This window comes from Physella acuta, unplaced genomic scaffold (genome assembly GCF_028476545.2).
Source record: "Physella acuta isolate Inbredline_101_S28 unplaced genomic scaffold, ASM2847654v3 ptg001813l, whole genome shotgun sequence".
NCBI lineage: Eukaryota > Metazoa > Mollusca > Gastropoda > Physidae > Physella > Physella acuta.
The window spans coordinates 77,501-83,881 of record NW_026733323.1 but is presented as its reverse complement, the minus strand read 5'-3'; positions in this window follow the sequence as shown (position 1 = coordinate 83,881).

The following is a 6,381-nucleotide window of genomic DNA, read 5'->3' as shown; positions in this document are numbered from 1 at the left end:
GACCGCCGTTAGCCTTCAAGTAAACAGAGGCCCGCCAGTAGCCTTCAAGTAAACAGAGGCCCGCCATTAGCCTTCAAGTAAACAGAGGCCCGCCATGAGCCTTCAAGTAGAGGCCCGCCATTAGCCAAATAAACAGAGGCCTGCCATGAGCCAAGTAAACATAGGCCAGCCATGAGCCAAGTAAACAGAGGCCCGCCATTAGCGTTAAAGTAAAAAATAAGTTAACCAACTAACCGTCAGGTTATTATGTCCTTAAAGAACCAGCATCAACTACCCAACTGAAAACCAACCAACAATACGAAACAACAAACCACAACCCTACCACTAACCGACAACCAACCAAACGTCGATCACCAGCCAACGAACTACAACTAACACCACTAACCGACAATTGACCAACGAATGACAACCGACCAACCAACGACAACTAATCCACTAATCGACGACCAACCAACAAACGACCACAAAACTACGAATCACAACTAACACCACTAACCGACAACCGACCAACCAACGACAACTAATCCACTAATCGACGACCAACAAACAAACCAACCAACCAACCAACGACCACAAAACTACGAACCACAACTAATACCACTAACCGACAACTGACCAACGAACGACAACCGACCAACCAAAGACAACTAATCCACTAACCGACAACCGACCAACCAACGACAACTAATCCACTTTCGACGACAAACCAACCAACCAACTAACCAACGACCACAAAACTACGAACCACAACTAACACCACTAACCGACAACCGACCAACAATTGACAACTAATTCACTAATCGACGACCAACCAACCAACGACCACAAAACTACGAACCACAACTAAAACCACTAACCGAAAACCGACCAACCAACGACAACTAATCTACTAATCGACGACCAACCTACCAACCAACGACCACAAAACTACGAACCACAACTAACACCACTAACCGACAACCGACCAACCAACGACAACTAATCCACTAATCGACGACCAACCAACCAACCAACGACCACAAAACTACGAACCACAACTAACACCACTAACCGACAAACGACCAACCAACGACAACTAATCCACTAATCAACGACCAACCAACCAACCAACGACCACAAAACTACGAACCACAACTAATACCACTAACCGACAAACGACCAACCAACGACAACTAATCCACTAATCGACGACCAACCAACCAACCAACGACCACAAAACTACGAACCACAACTAACACCACTAACCGACAACCGACCAACCAACGACAACTAATCCACTAATCGACGACCAACCAACCAACGACCACAAAACTACGAACCACAACTAACACCACTAACCGACAACTGACCAACCTACGACAACTAATCCACTAATCGACGACCAACCAACCAACCAACGACCACAAAACTACGAACCACAACTAACACCAATAACCGACAACCGACCAACCAACGACAACTAATCCACTAATCGACGACCAACCAACCAACGACCACAAAACTTCGAACCACAACTAACACCACTAACCGACAACTGACCAACGAACGACAACCGACCAACCAATGACAACTAATCCACTAATCGACGACCAACCAACCAACGACCACAAAACTACGAACCACAACTAACACCACTAACCGACAAACGACCAACCAACGACAACTAATCCACTAATCGACGACCAACCAATCAACAAACGATCACAAAACTACGAACCACAACTAACACCACTAACCGACAAACGACCAACCAACGACAACTAATTCACTAATCGACGACCAACCAACCAACGACCACAAAACTACGAACCACAACTAACACCACTAACCGACAACCGACCAACCAACGACAACTAATTCACAAATCGACGACCAACCAACCAACGACCACAAAACTACGAACCACAAATAACACCACTAACCGACAAACGACCAACCAACGACAACTAATCCACTAATCGACGACCAACCAAACAACCAACCAACGATCACAAAACTATGAACCACAACTAACACCACTAACCGACAAACGACCAACCAACGACAACTAATCCACTAATCGACGACCAACCAACCAACCAACCAACGACCACAAAACTACGAACCACAACTAACACCACTAACCGACAACCGACCAACCAACGACAACTAATTCACTAATCGACGACCAACCAACCAACGACCACAAAACTACGAACCACAACTAACACGACTAACCGACAAACGACCAACCAACGACAACTAATCCACTAATCGACGACCAACCAACCAACCAACGACCACAAAACTACGAACCACAACTAACACCACTAACCGAAAACCGACCAACCAACGACAACTAATCCATTAATCGACTACCAACCAACCAACCAACGACCACAAAATTACGAACCACAACTAACACCACTAACCGAAAACCGACCAACCAACGACAACTAATCAACTAATCGACTACCAACCAACCAACCAACGACCACAAAACTACGAACCACAACTAACACCACTAACCGACAACCGACCAACCAACGACAACTAATCCACTAATCGACGACCAACCAACCAACGACCACAAAACTACGAACCACAACTAACACCACTAACCGACAACCGACCAACCAACGACAACTAATCCACTAACCGACGACCAACCAACCAACGACCACAAAACTACGAACCACAACTGACACCACTAACCGACAACTGACCAACGAACGACTACTCAATCACCAAACGTAACCATCCAAGGTCTACAAACTAACATACGACAATTAACACCACTAAACGACAAACAACAAACAGTCAGTTGATTAGGTAAGAACAAGAACGCGTTGAAACAAGCATCAGAAACCAACCGGCAGCCAGCTAGAACCTGGATCTAACCCGGATGCCGGGAACACATCAAGAATTCTACAATCCAACAAGAACCCTCCAACCCAATTCTACAATACAAGATCTCTGCAACCCTTAAACAAACCCAACATGAAGATGCAACTCAACATGATTTTTGTGAATCAACAAGAACACTGCGACACAACAGGCAGAAAGATTAAACGCTCTGAAATTATTGGTGAGTGCTTGATGCTTAATGCTCAGTTTTCACAGTTTAGATTTCAGTACTAATAAACAAAATTAATGTTCAAAGTTTTAATAGAAGCAATACATTTTTGTTAAATAGTAATAAATCAGATTTGGAAGTATTGTATTCTAATTATATGATATATAAAGAAGCTAAGTAAACTAATACACACCATTTTTCAGACAGCCCACAAGCCCACAACCAAGAAGGAGCCAGCATACTCTCAGTCAATGTAATATCTGCCAGCCTTCAAGTCAACAAGAAAATGTACGTCAACCTATTATATGTCAAAATATTATCAGCCCAAAGCCCTTAACAAAAAAGAGACTAGCCTACTTTCCATCAACATATTACTTGCTAGCTCACGACACAAATGAAGCCAGATTTTTATCATCAACCTTTCACCAGCATTCTCACAACCAAGAAGTCAGCCTTATACCCGTCAAAAAACCAGCTGCTATCTAATTAGCTGCAAGCTAATTAGCCAAGAGATTTCCAGTTGCTAACCCACTAGCCTGCAAGCATCCCGCACGACCGAGAATCCGCAGTTATCCGCAAGTCGCTCGCCCAACCAGTAATGAATCTGAAAACATCCACAACCCGACAGCACTTCAGTACCTCGTCTCATTGACAATACTAACTAGCAAATAGTACAAGCAGAAGAAAGCCAACCAGCCAAAAACAAACAGCAATCTACCCATAAATGGAAATACCAATAACGACTACAAACCCAATATTCTAACATCCAGAGCAATACCATACAAGCAACCATCTTAAAGCACATCAGCTAACAACTAGACATAAGTCCGCAAAGAAGCAGACAAGTAACCAGCCTACTAGTTGACCAGCAACCTGACCTCTAGCCATCAACCAAAGAGCATTCAAAACCAATAGACCAGAGCTTACACGAATCAAGCCTAGAATTCTGCATCCAAATAAGAATCATGCAGCCAACCATGAATCTTGCAACCAACCATGAATCATGCAACCGACATGAATCTTTCAACCCATCAAGAATTTTGCAACCCAACAAAAAGCTGCAACCCAATAAAAAGATGCAATCCATCAAGAATCCTGTCACCTATCAAAAATTCTACAACCCATCAAAAATCCTGCAACACAACAAGATCTCTGAAACCAAACATAAATCATTAAACAGAACAAGAATCATCAACCCCACAAGAATCCTGAACCTCAACAAGAATCTGGCGACCCATCAACAATTCTTCAACAAGAATCATGCAACCCATCAAGAATCTACCAAATAATTCAAGATTTCTGCAACCCAAAATGATTTCTGAAACCTAACACGAATCCTGCAAAAAAAAAGAAAAGATATCTATAACCCAATACGATTTCATTTCTGCAACCCAACTAGATTTCTGCAACCCAACACGATTACAGCAACCCAACATGATTTCTGCAACCAAACGCGATTCCTGCAAAAAAAGAAACAATTTCTGCAACCCAACATGATTTCTACAACCCATCAAGATTTCTGCAACCCAATGCAAATCCTGCAAAAAAGAAAAGATTTCTGAAACCCAACATGATTTCAGCAACCCAACATCCTTTCTATAACCCAACAAGATTTCTACAACCCAAAATGATTTCTGCAACACAACGTGACACCTGCAAAAAAAGAAAAGATTCTGAAACTCAACATGATTTCTACAACCCAACAAGATTTCTACAACCTAACATGATTTCTACAACCTAATATGATTTCTGCAACCCAATGCAAATACTCCAAAAATTATAAGATTTTTGCAAACCAACATGATTTCTACAACCCAACGTGATTTTTACAACCCGCGAATCCTGTAAAAAAGAAAAGATTTCGGCAACCCAACAAGATTTCTGCAACCCAACAAGATTTATGCAAACCAACACGCTTTATGCAACCCAACATAATTTCTGCAACCCAACAAGATCTCTGCAACCCAACAAGATTTCTGCAACCTAACAAGATTTCTGCAACCCAACAAGATTTATGCAAACCAACACGCTTTATGCAACCCAACATAATTTCTGCAACCCAACAAGATCTCTGCAACCCAACAACATTTCTGCAACCCAACAAGATTTCTGCAACCCAACAAGATTTCTGCAATCCAGCATGATTTCTGCAACCCAACATGATTTCTACAACCCAACATGAATCCTGCCAAAAACAAGAATTCTGCAACCCAACAAGATTTTTTGCAACCCAAAAGAATCCTGCAACCCATCATGAATCCTGCAACACATCATGAATCATGAAACCCTTCAAGAATTAAGCAAGTCAATAAGAATTCTACAACCCAACAAGAATCCTGCAACACAACTGACAGAAAGATTTAGCACTCAGAAATAAATGGTGAGTTCCTAACTCTTAACGCTCAGTTTTCACAGTTTAGCTCTCAGTGCTAATAAATATTCAATACTGTTTATGGTTAGCAATATACAACAGAAGCAATATATTTGTTTGTGTTGCATAGTAATCAATCCGATTACGAATTATTGTTTTACAATATTACGATATATAAAGAGAAGCAGTAAAATAAAAATCAACCATAATTTTTCAGTCAGCTCACAAGCCCACAACCAAGAAGAAGCCAGCCTATTATCAGTCAATGCATTACCAACAGGAAAATGGACGTCAACCTATTATATGTCAAAACATTATCAGCCCAAAAGCAAATAACAGAGTAGACACCATCCAACCATCCATCAACGTATTACCAGCCAGCCTCAATATGTCTAGCGTCCGTTATCAGCCGATTCACTAACCCACAGCCAACCAGCTGCCAGGCTTCTAATCTTCAACATATAGCCTGCTAGCTCTCAACAAAAATGACGCCAGCTTATAAATCATCAACGCTTTACTAGCTAGCCCACACGTCCACAATCAAGACGCCAGCCTTATACACGTCAACAAACCTGCCGCCATATACATGTCAACAAACCTGCCGCCATCTAATTAGCAGCAAACTAATTAGTCAACAGCTATCCAGTTGGTCCGCTAGCCGACAAGCATCCCGCACGACCGAGAATCAGCAGTTATCCGCAAGTCACTCGCCCAACCAGTAATGAATCAGCAAACATCCACAACCCGACAGTACTTCAGTTTCTAGCCTCATTGACAATACCAACTAGCAATTAGTACAAGCAGAAGAAAGCCAACCTGCAAAAAAACAAACAGCAACCTACCCAGAAATGGAAATCCCAAAAAACGAATATGAACCCAATATTCTAGCGCCCAGTCATTAGCTGACAAAGATTTGTGCACGCCTAATTAAAACAGTGGCCAAAAACAGAACTGT